Raw genomic sequence first — 13031 nt, 5'->3', positions numbered from 1 at the left:
AAGCCTATTGCTGGCTGGGCTGCGACTGCTCATGGTATGTTCAATGGTATTGCTTGGGAAGACACATGCCTGCTAACTAACATTGCAACTCCTCCTTGCATTGTACCATCTGATATACGATCCTTTCTATATGTGGTATAATTTTTGATTGTACTGTGGCTTTAAATAGGTTTCTTGTAGGCAGATACTTAGCGGATGGTGCTGGGTATGAGGTCTATAATATCAATAATGTTTGGGCGAAAACCTTGACGCTTCCATTTGGGGTTGGATGATCCCTCGGTTTATTTCCTTGGGGCTCTATTCGCTTTTTCTGCCTTGGTTTTATCTTTCTTTGAAAAATGGGGTCTTCCCATATCCATTTCTTCTTCAACAAAAATTTCGAGAATGGGTTCTTCTCTGTGGTTTCTTACCTCTATGTCCATTTGGTCTGCCATCTTTTTTCCTGTATTACTTATCCTTTCTTTGTTTATTTTTCTTCTTACACTTTCTGCATTATCTGGTGGGAGAAATAAAAGAGTATTGAACAATTTTCCTTATTGTTTTTGTGATGGAGATGGTTTGTAAAACTAACGAATCCATTCTGAGATGAATTCTCCTGGGGGAATTGTAACGTCGGTTTGTGTGCCATAACATTTTGAATTAGACAGTTTCATTTCCGAGTCTTTTTGATTGTGATAACCTGAGCATAAGAAGGTTTATTTGCTATGTTTATTGCAATCGCTTTTTTAGCCCCTTGATATGAAACTCCATTTTCTGCTTTGTACTTTTGTATTATTTTTTCTTTCTTCCAAATTTCATACTCTCTTGAGCATGCAGTATGTTCTCCTTTACAATTTATGCATTTATGGTTTCCAACTGCGCAAATAGAAATGGCATGTTCTTGAGAACCACAGTTTGCACATGTTCATTTACCTCTACATAATGTCTGTGAGTGACCAAACTTCTGACAGCGGAGAGGATTCAGGATGTCATCATCATCATGAACTTGGTATGGCTTAGGTCTTTTAAGACCTGTTCTGTTGTAGCTCTTGATTTTGCCATCATTGTCTTGGTCGACCAACATCTCGCTTGCCTGTAGGTTTGTAGTTAAACGCTAATTTTGGGATCCGGTCTGGGTTCATTCTTTCTATGTGGCTGATCCATTTTTCCTGATACCATTTTATGTCATTTACTATATTATCTACTTTTAATTTCTTGCGGATATCTAAATTTCTTTGGTGGTCTAGTCTTGTAAAGGCTAATAATGGTCTTAAAAATCTCATTTGTGCTGCTTCTAGTTTGTGTGCATCTTTCTTATTTATGACCCAAGTCTAATGTTGTGCAGTCGTAATTTTGTTTTCCGAAGTGGCGTTTAATCATTCTATTCATTTTATTATATTTCTGTAGTTTAGTGTGGATGTCTTTCCTTTCATTTGATATTAAATTTCCCAAATAGGTGAAGTCAGATATTTGTTATATTATTTTATCATCAATAACAATTTTGACTCTTTGTATGTTTTTTCCACATAATCCCATTGATTTTGTTTTTGAGGTGGAGATTTTCATCTCGTACTTTTTATATTTTATTAATTTCATTTGCTGCTATCTGTAATTCATCTTTGAACTTTGCAATTATAACTTGATCATCAACATATATAGTTTGGATTTTATTCCTGTTGTTCAACTGTATTCCATTGTTAATTGTTTGTTTCCATTCTTTAAGAATTTTATTGATGTAGATATAGCTTAGCTTAATTTTTCAGCACTCACCTCATAGTAATCCGCTTAGTTGGTTGAAAGTTTTACCACGTACATAGTGGTTATGAGATTCTAATAACTTACGGGGATTATAAATTTAAAAACATAGAATGGAAGGTACACTTTCCTTTCTTAGAAAAATTTTTAAAGCCCATAACTTAGTTTTTAAATTTATAATCCCCGTAAGTTATTAGAATCTCACAACCACTATGTACGTGGTAAAACTTTCAACCAACTAAGCGGATTACTACGAGGTGAGTGCTGCAAAATTAAGCTAAGCTATATCTACGATCTAGTCATTGCATCACAGCACATAAGGACTCCTTAAAATATCATCAGTTGATGTAGATATTAAATAAATTTGGTGATAGTCCACATCCTTGTTTGATTCCTTTATTGGTGTTAATTGGGTCTGATAGTTGACCATCAGAATATTTTATACCGACTTTTGAGTTTTTATATAGGCTTTGGATTGCTTTCCGGAGTTGGGTTGGGATATTTTCTGTGTGTGGATATTTCCGGTGTACTAACTAGGGGCCGGCCTGCGAACACCGTTTTAGAGCTGTACCCTCGAAATGTAAGGAATATTGGATCTCGCCACGACGTTCATCATAACCTCAAAAGTCATCATTTTCTTCACATAGAATCTGCCAAAGTTTTTCCCAGTTTACATTGTCATATGCTTTTTCATAATCAATAAACAGCAGAAATGTTGGTAGATTGAATTCTCTTCTTTTCTCCAAAATCTGTTGTAGTGAAAAAATGGCATCTATTGTGCTTCTCCCTTTTCTGAACCCACATTGTTCTTCTTCTAAGAATTGTTCACTGTATTTATTAAGTTTATTCTTTAGTATATTAGAGTATAGCTTTGCAGCAGTTGACAGAAGTGTTATCCGTCTGTAGTTGTTAGGGTTATTTCTGGAGCCTTTTTTGTGTAAATTGATTATTACTCCTGTTTCCCAATCTTTGGGTATCTGTTGCTTATGCCATATGATGTTAAATAATTTTAGTAGTGCATTTTTTAGTAAGGTGCCCCCATATTTAAATAGTTCTACATTCAAATTGTCTATGCCTGGGCTTTTTCGGTTTTTGTAATATTAACTCAAGTTCTTCCATTGTTATATTTTCTTCATCTTTGGTTAACATAGATTCATCTTCCAATTCCCTAGTGCCTGGGTTATACCATAGTTTGGTACAGTGTTGCTTCCATTCTGCTTGGGAGATGGAGTTGACATTGGACTTGAACTTCTGTTAACTGTAATTTTCAGGAAATACGTATGAAGGAAGGTTGTTCCAGAAAACGGCAGTTGAATGAATAAACGAGGAAGATGAAAAGTTGGTTCTGTGAGTTTGAAGTTGGACAGTAAATGGATGTTGCCTGGTGGCGGCACGTGTTCGGACTGTTTTGAAAGAGAGAGCAGGAATTATAGAAGACAATTCAGAAGAACAGTGCCCATGGAAGTATCTGTAGAAGAGGCATGCAGCAGAAACAGTACGTCTATGAGACAGCGAGTGGAGAGACTCTGTTAGAGATGAATCATTAATTAACCTAACTGCCCTCTTCTGAATGGAATCAACAAGCCTGAGCGAGGTTTTGGGGGCACCACCCCAGATGTGGGAACAATATTCCATGGCAGGGCGAATTTGCGATTTATACAGAGTGAGCAGCTGTTTGGAAGAAAAGTAACGCCGAGAGCGAAAGAGAAAACAAAGTTTTTTAGAATCAGAGGAAGCAATATTTGTAATGTGCTTGTGCCGAGAGAGATTAGAAGTCAGGGTAATCCGCAAAAGAGATATATCATTTTGCCTAGAAATCGGACTGTCACTAAAGATAAGCATAGGAGCAGAAGAATCCTTTTTGCAAGATATAAGACAAGACTGAGTTTTAGAAGGGTTGAAATCAACTAAGTTGTCTTTGCCCCACTGGAGAATTACCTGAAGATCGGCATTTAAGGAATTTGTAGCAGATTTTCAAGAAATTGATGCTGATTGAGCAGGACAAGGTTTCTCAAAATGGAAAGTGGAATGCAATGTGCTATCATTAGCAAAACTATGGATAGGATTTCCAGTCAATGGAAGGTCATTAATATACAAGAGGAAAAGAGTGGGGGAAAGAACTGAACCTTGGGGGACACCGGCATTAGTGGAGAAGTTAGAAGACAGAGCGCCATCTACCATCACCCTCAGTGAGCGATCAGAGAGAAAACTGGATAACCAATTACTAAAAAGAGTTGGCAAACCATAAGATGGAAGCTTGTTTAGAAGACCTTTATGCTAAACACGATCGAAAACCTTTGAGATGTCAAGAGCAACTACTTGTGTTTCCCCAAACCTTTCCATTGAATTAGTCCATAAATGGGTAACATAAGCCAGAATATCACCAGTGGATCGACACTGACGGAATCCATACTGGCGATCGTTGATCAGGCGGAAGGTTTCTAGGTAGTTTAAGAGTTGGCGGTTAATTGATTTCTCCATTACTTTAGAAAGAGTACAAGTAATTGCAATGGGACGATGATTGGATGGGAGGGATTTGTCACCCTTTTTAGGAACTGGCTGGATATGAGCAAATTTCCAAGCAGAAGGAAAAACACCTTTGGAATAAGAAAGTGAAAAAACGCGGGAAAGAATAGGAGTAAGTTCAGGAGCACAAGTTTTGAGAACAAGTGGAGAAATACCATCGGGACCTGGAGCTTTCTTAGCATCAAGATTCTTCAAAATCCTTCTGACATCCTTTTGATGGAAGGCCACAGGAGGCATTGAATGGAGCGTTTTGGGAATGGTGGGAGGTGTTTTACCAAGATCATTAATACATGAGTTGGTAGAAAAATGGGATGCTAGCAGGTCAGCTTTATCCTTGGCTGAAGTGACAACAGAACCATCTGGTTTGGACAGAGGTGGAGCAGAGATGGGCAAAAGTTGCGGCCAATAGCTTTGGCGAGGGAACAGGATGCTTGGCTACCATTAGGGTAAGAAGCAAGTTTTCTACTCTTAGCCTGTTCAAACTCTAGTTTGGACTGATTAATAACTGCTTTACAATTGTTGCGAGCTTTGGTGTAGGCAGAAAATGAAACTGGAGAATTAGAAACAAGCCAATTACGATATGCAACATTCTTCTCTTGAACAGCCTTAGCACATTTATTGGAAAACCAAGGTTTACATAAAGGACGAGATTTTAAAGTAGAGTGTGGGATAAAGGATTCCATTCCTTCAAGAATAATTTCACTGACACGATCTGAGCAAACATTGACATTAGAAGTTTTGAAACAGTAATCCGACCAAGGAAAAGAAGAAAAGAAGTCTAGCAGGTCATCCCATTTTGCATTTTTGTAATGCCAAACAACATGAGGTTGGGAATACCCATGAGATAAAGGTTCCATTGGAGAAGAGACAATCACCAAGTTGTGATCTGAAGTGCCTAAAGGACCTCTCACTTCAACCGTGTACTTAGAAGGGTTGTTTGTGAGAAAAAATCAAGCGTATTGGCTGTATGATTAGGATTGTCTGGTATTCTTGTAGGTAAATGAACAATCTGTGCAAGGTCATTAGTAATTGCAAAAGCCTCAGCATCTCGACCAGCTGGGTCGGTGTGACTAGAAAACGAAAGCCAGCTGGAGTTGTGAACATTAAAATCACCAAGGAAAATTACCTCACTGTTAGGAAAGTTGGACTGGAGAAAGTCAAGTTGCAAAGAGAGAAAGTCAAAGAGCTCCAAGTGATTAGTGGAATTGGGAGAACGGTAGAGGCAACAGATGAATTTGACACAATGAGGTAGAGAGATTTTAAGCCAGAGAAGATCAAAGAGAGGAGATTCCAAATTGCCAAGTCTCTGACAGGGAATATCAGAACGGACATATGCACAAGTACCACCTTTTAGGTTAGTGCCAAAGCATCATTTTAACGTACCCATCTACCAAAGTAGTTAAATTAATTAATTAAATTGGCTTTTTTTTGTTTTTGGTTATATCTCATATTGTGAATGCCTTCACGAGTTTCCATGGTACAACCTTGAATAAATAACACTTCACCAGTGGAGAAGACTATTGTTATTTATTTTCAGCGGATACCATAAATAACAGTAATCTTCTCCACTGGTGAAGTGTTATTTATTCGAGGTAGTACAATACCATGGCAACTTGTTGTGAAGGCATTCGCAATATGAGATGTAACCAAAACGATGCCAATTTAATTTATTAATTTAACTACTTTGGTAGATGGCTACATTAAAATGATGCTTTTGCACTAACCTACATGTTAGTCATTCTACCTCGTAGCATAAGGCCTTTGTGCCCTAAAATATTTTACAATCTACAAAAGTCTTGTTAGTTTGTGAGCAACCAACCGACAAATATATAGCAGCAAAGGAGGCAAGCAAACCAAACCCATTAGCCATTATTATGGGAGCAATCTTTGGATTGAGGGAAAGTCTGTGGACTGGAGATGTGTGAATGTATCCCCAATTCACGAGGGGAACGAAGAGTGACACGAGTAATTAGACCTGTTTACTTGAAGACTTCTCTTCGAGTAAACATAATACAGTCACTGGTTAAAGAAGTAATGCAGACCAATCTAGACAGGAGTGCATTTATACTTCAGTCGCAGCATGGAATTTTTCAAGGAGCGATCTTGTCTGACCAAAGATACTTGTTAACGTTTGACTTGAATTTCTGTAGATGGTATTCATCAGGAAATAAGTATATGAAGGGAGGTTGTTCCAGAAAATGGAAGTGGAAGGAAGACATGAGGAAGAAGAAAAGTTTGTTCTTTGAGTTTGAAGTTGGATATTAAAAGGAGGCTGACTGGTTGCGGCTCTTGTTCGGAGGGGTTTGAAAGAGAGCTGGAATTATACAAGTCAATTCAGAACAATGCCCACAGCAGTATCTTTAGAAAAGGCATGCAGCAGAAACAGAATGTCAATGAGAAAGAAGGCACATAGACTTTGTTAGAGATGGGTCATTAATTAACCTAATTTTCCCTGTTTTGAATGGAATCTAGAAGCCTATAAATTTTGGGAGCCACCACTCCAGATGTAGGAACAATATTTCATGGTATGGCAGATTTGAGATTTGAACAGAGTAAGTAGCTGTTTGGAATAAGTAATGACCAGAGCCAAAGAGAAAACCCAATTTTTTCAATGTAGAGGAGCAATATGGGAAAGCAATTACCCCTTTCCATTTCCAGATAGAAGTTTGCAACAGTTTGATAAAGTTGGCAAATGACACAACAACAGATATGAATACAAAACATGTAGCGGAGTCTTTAGGATTAAAAATAAACACATTTAAATTTGCTTGTTTCCTAATGACTTAGCATGATGTTTAATTAAAAATTAATTCTGTAAATAAACTTATACCAAGACCTTAAAGTTAATATACAATTATGTGTAGATAAGTTATATGATTTGATCACATATTTTAATGAGAAAAGAAATGACAGTTATAATATTTAGAAACAGCAAAGGAGTTAGCAGATGAAATTGATGTCAATCCAGAATTTCCTGCAGTTCATAGTTTAAGAGCTAGGCATAAAAAGGAACAATTTTCTTATGAACCTGACGATAAACCAGTACAGGATCCCAAACAAAATTTTAAAATAAGCATTTTTTAACCCATTATAGAGACAGCATTACAGTCAACCAAAGAATGTTTCTCATTATAAGAGCACTGTTAACTCATTGTTTTTTATATAATTATCTGTATATTGAGAAAGATATTTGATTAACGATTGTAAAGAATTGCATTTTAAATTAACAGATGAAGAACAGATCAAATATAAACAGTACAAAATTATGTGAAAAATTAAAATCGTTAAAACTTCACACATCTAATACAAAAATCATAAAAGTGAAACTCGTGTAATTACTAAGTGGTAGGTGACTCTCAACAACCGGTGCAACTCAACCACTCTGCTTACTGGAGGCTTGAAGTGGTGAGACCTATGTTTAGTCTCCAGAGCAAAGTTTCCAGCATCCCCTCTCCCACCAACTCCTATCTTCTTCAACCCATTCATAGTGCTAACTAGTACACTACTAGTTAGCATTAGTATTAAAGAAATTTAATTTATTAAACTTATTAATTTAATACTTTAATATAATAAAACAGAATGTCCATGAGAAAGAAGATGGATAGACTTTGTTAGAGATGGATTATTAATTAACCTAACTGCCCTCTTCTGAATGAAATCTAGAAGCCTGTAAAAAGTTTTAGGGGGCCACCACTCCAAAATGCAGTTAAGCATACAATGGATGACTAAACATGAAACTATGTGGTTTGCAGTATGTGTCACTGAGATTTGTTTGTTTGTTATTTGGCTTTTAGGAGCATTAGCAACTAAGGCCATATTGTTCCGGGGATATGCAGTAGTCATTCCCTGACCTTTCCACATCCTCCGTATTTGGTGGTCAAGGGCTCAAACCCTGGTCTAATCAAAAAGTGTGTGCTACACACTGCAGCTCCTGCCCACCTGGCTACGGAGATGCCTGTCATTGAGGTGGGGGGGGATGCTTATTTTGATTGGTAGGTCATTAATGTCACTGTACATATAATTTTGTGTTTCTTCTTTCTTTCTCTGTGACTGAATATGTGAAGGCAATGTGTAATTATCATGCTGTTGTTTGGTCGTCATGCTGGTGTCGGTAATTGCTATTCTGTGTTTGTGGTTTGAAAAAATGTAAGTAAAACTGTAATTGAATGGTGTATGAGTGTGAATTTGATGGCTTCTGAATACAAGTGTTTTTTAGTGTGGAAGTTCAATGAAGTGTACCAGTCAGCATGCGAGGACTGATGAGGTTTTTTTTTTTTTTGTTTTGTTTTCAAGTTGTTTCTTGACGATTTAATTTTTTTCATTGTAACTGTATGAGTACTTAGTATCAGGTTCTCTTTGTAGTAATGAGGGGTGGGGGAAAAATAAAAAATAAAAAAAGAATTCTGTAGACGTGGATTTTTTTTTTTTAGAAGCATTAACAACTAAGGATATATTGCTCCGGGGATATGCGGTGATCATTCCCTGACCTTTCCGCATCCTCCGTATTTGGTGGTCACGGGCTCGAACCCCGGTCTAATCAAGAAGCGTGTGTTACGCACTGCTGCTCCTGCCCACCTGGCTACGGAGGCGGCCCTGTGTACGTGCATGTGCAATTCTCATTGTTAATTCTCACAAAATCATTTAGTAATGTACGGCCACAAGAGCGAGGGTTTGAGGGCAGCAGCCAACAAAATCAAATGACAAAAAGCATTTCTGTTGACTTGCACGAGCAATTCTCATTGTTAATGCTCATGAAATTGTCTAGAAGAAACAGTGGTTGCATGTGGTGTTAAATTTTGTTAGTTGTTTAAAAAAAAATTGCCATTTTGCCATTTATTCTTGTGGGACTGCTGTTTGTCAATCTCAGAGAGTTTTTTTTTTTTTTCCCTTTACAGCTTTCTTCTAGCCATAGAAGCAGCGTGTGGCTTGTTTCTGCCAATCACTCTTGGCACTACCCCTTTGCCAAAGGTAGGTCATGTAGTTTCACATTTAGTTGTTCCATCATATGCTTAACTGCATTTTTACCTTAATATTAACAATAGGTGGTAGTTGCCTCTCATCAACTGTGCAATACTACCACTTTTCTTATTGCAGGCTTGAAGTGGTGAAACCCATGTTCAGTCCCCAGAACAAAGTATCCAGCATCCCCATCTCCTTCAACCCTTACACAGTACTAAGTACTACAGTGTTTGAAACAGTACTTTAGTGTTTGAAATTTTCATTAAAAAAAAGTTGTAGAAATACAAAAATACAAAAGAGCCTGAGAAAGAACTAAACCTTGGGAACACCAGCATTAGTGAAGTTAGAAGTGACAGAGAGCCATCCGCCATCACCTGCAGTGAGCAGTCAGAGAGAAAAACTGGATACCCATTACAAAAACCTGGTTAACCACAAGATGAAAGCTTATGGCATTAGTGAAAGAATTAGAAGACAGAGAGCATTAGTAAAGAAGTAAGAAGACAGCCATCTACCATCACCTGCAGTGAGTGATCAGAGAGAAAACTGGATACCGAATTATGAAAAACAGTTGGCAAACCATAAGATGGAAGCTTACTTAGAAGACCGTTATGCAAAACATCATCAAACACCCTTGAAATGTCAGCAGCAACTACTTGAGTTTTACCAAACTTTTTCACTAAATTTGTCTACTGATAGATAATATACGTATACCACCAGTGGATCAACACTGTCAGAATCCATATTGGCAATCACTGATCAGATGGAAGATTTCTAGACAGTTTAACAGTTGGCAATTAATATACTTCTCCATTATTTAGAGACAGTAAAAGTAAGTGCAATGGGACGATAATTGAATGGAAGGATTTTCCACCCTTTTCGGGAATTGGCAATTTGGCATTTGGCAATACAAGCAAATTTCCAAGCAGACAGGAAAACACCTGTGGAATAAGAAAATGAAAAAAAGAGAGGCTTTCAAAACAAATGGAAAAATACCATAAAGACCTGTTGCTTTCTTCGCATCAAGACTGTTCAAAATTCTTCTGATATTCTTTTGATGGAAAACCACAGGAAGCATTTAAGTGTACAGGAAATGGTAAGTAGTAGTTTATTTTGGGCATTCTACTTTTCTTCTCACTCGTATCAATACACGAGTTAGAAGAAAAGTAGAATGCCCACAGGTCAGCTTATCTTCAGCCAAAGTGGCAATAGAACCATTTGATTTTGACAGAGGCGGGCAAAAGTTGTGGCCAATAGTTTTGCCAAGAGATCAGAATGCTCGACTACCACTTTGACAAGATTCGGGTTTCTATCTTAGCCTGTTCAAAATCTAGTTTGGACTGATCAATAACTACATTACAATTGTTGCGAGCTTTGGTGTAAACAGAAAATGAACTTGGAGATTTGGATGCAAGCCAATTGCAATACGTAACATCTTTATCTTAAACAGCCTTAGCACATTTATTCAAAAACCAAAATAAAGAACAAGATTTTAAGGTGGAGTGTGGAATAAAGGATTTTATCCCTACAAGAATGAATTCATTGACACGATCTGGGCAAACTTTGATATCAAAAGATAATATAACCAAGGAAAAGAAATTTTACAGATGTCCCATTTTGCATTCTTGTAATACCAAACAACACAAGGTTGAGAGTGGCTCCACTGATGAAGACAACATCACCAAGTTGTGATCTGAGGTGCCTAGAAGACCATTAAACTGAACCGTGTACTGGGAAGGACTGTTTCTGAAAAAAAAAAAAAAGAGAGAGAGGGCTGGCTGTGTGGTAAGGTTAAGGTGGTATTCTGGTAGGTAAATGGACAATCTGTGCAAAGTCACTAGTAAATGCAGAAGCTTCATCATCTTAAACAGCTGGATCTGACTAGAAAACAGAAGCCAGCTGGAGTTGTGAATGTCAAAATCACCAAGGAAAATTACCTCACTGTTAGGAAAGTTGACTGGAGAAAGTTAAGTTTCAAAGATTGGAAGTCACAAAGTTCCAAGTGATTGGTGTAGCTGGGAGAACAGTAGAGGCAACTGATAAATTTAGCAGAATGAGGTACAGAGATTTTAAGCCAGAGAAGGTTGAAAAGAGGTAATTCCTAATTCCTAAGTGTCTGAGAAGGAATATCAGAGCACAGATATGCACAAGTACCACCTTTAAGGCAAAATGAATTATACAGCTAATTATTAGGACAACTCAAGTTAGCAGTTGTTGAATCAACCTATAATTGGGATTCTGTCAGAAAAAGTATGTGGAGTTTGGCAGACTAAGTGGAAATTGACAACTCAGACTGGAACTGAGAACACATGTTTGTGAAATGAATGAGGAAGTGTTTGGGAGGTTCAGATCTTTTCACAGATAAATTTGTTCTATTAGTTTGACTATTCATGATGTATTCAGCAGAAAGAAGAGGTGGGGGAGAATTGTTTGAAATTTTTAGATACAGTGTACAGATGGTAAGAATATACCAGGCTACTTGAATAATGTGGTCTCGACAATGCCCACCAGCAAACACTAATCAGACTCTCTCCAGTCACTATCCAGCATAGAAAGGTAGGGAGATTATACACTAGCTAATTCAGAAACCTAGGGAGTTACCAACAGGTCTGGGCCGGTGGACTATCTAGCAGCTCACCTGCGAACACCGTTTTAATGCTGTGCTCTCAAAATGTAAGGAAGATTGAATCTCACCATGATGTCCATCATAACCTAAAAAGACATAAAATCATACTGAATGTTGGAAAAGATGCCAGATCTTTGCTGTGGAAAGCAAACATGGGTTCCACCAATTCAACCCTCCAATAAGAAAAGTAGTGGTATTGCACCAGTTGATAAGAGTTGTCTAGTTAGTACTAGGTGTGGTGTGGACACACCTAGTACTAAGTAGACAACATACGTAAATGCCCCAAAAATTAATAATACATTTGCTTAATTTATACACTGACACCAACCATAACAGAAGCATAATAAAGAAAAGGATTAAAAAAAATTGTGATTGCTTCTATTTAAATGTGTTCATATGGATCTGAATCATTAATACTTATCAGAGCTGCAATGGATCTGAATGATATAATAATAAAAGTTCGGTCAATATATATATATATACTACATATTATATAATATTAGTTAATATTAAAACGTCATACGTCTTTATGAAATACATTACGCATAATATATTATGTATAATATATAATAAAATTATTGCCGCAATTTTAATATACGTGCAAATACTCCCAAATATTCCTTGTGAAGGTTTGGGGCACTAAAAACTTCTTACATTAATTTATATTACAAAAATGTCTTCTTACATTAAAACATTGATGCTAATTAACATAAATCTTTATAATTAATTTTAAGTCTTAAATCACTAACACTCTGCATTCATATGTCATCAAGTTACCTGATATTTATTTCCAATATTACAAACTCCAACGCTATAAATCGCAACAACGTGCTACCATTCAGAAACAATGGCGGAAGGAAGTAGATTTTTTTTTGTGTTTGGATTACAGCGCCACCTTTCTACAATATTCCAGAGCCATTAAATGCTTAGCGTTTCTAAAATATGAGGTTGTTTCGCTAAATGAAAATCATTTACTGTACTTATTTCGAAGAATGACATCAGAATTCCCCGTTTTTTGTTTGGCAAAACATCATTCCATTTCTGTGGGAACTGTGCGCCACCTTTCTACAATAATCTAGAATTTTAGATAGAACGTAAACTTAATGTGCTTATTTTCGTTTGTAATTGGCATGAAGTTGCCGAAGGATACATCAGCACCTTCTCTTAACCATGGTTCTAATCTACACCA

At 37.0% G+C, this 13031-nt stretch overlaps 1 protein-coding gene across 1 annotated transcript in view; it reads right to left on the bottom strand.

The window, feature by feature from the left end:
• The window catches only part of Nacalpha (nascent polypeptide associated complex protein alpha subunit), a 91842-nt gene extending 79131 nt beyond the window's left edge, over nucleotides 1–12711 (bottom strand). Inside the window, exon 1 of the mRNA XM_090375254.1 lies at nucleotides 12620–12711. The gene's annotated coding sequence lies outside the window, so the exon portion shown is untranslated. The remainder of the gene's footprint in view (nucleotides 1–12619) is intronic.
• Nucleotides 12712–13031: the final 320 nt, after the last annotated feature.

The sequence above is a fragment of the Mastigoproctus giganteus genome, chromosome 6 (assembly GCF_048544385.1).
Source record: "Mastigoproctus giganteus isolate SK-2022 chromosome 6, ASM4854438v1, whole genome shotgun sequence".
In the NCBI taxonomy this organism is placed as follows: Eukaryota; Metazoa; Arthropoda; class Arachnida; order Uropygi; family Thelyphonidae; genus Mastigoproctus; species Mastigoproctus giganteus.
The sequence above is the reverse complement of the archived record's forward strand: the minus strand, read 5'-3'. Positions and strand labels throughout refer to the sequence as shown.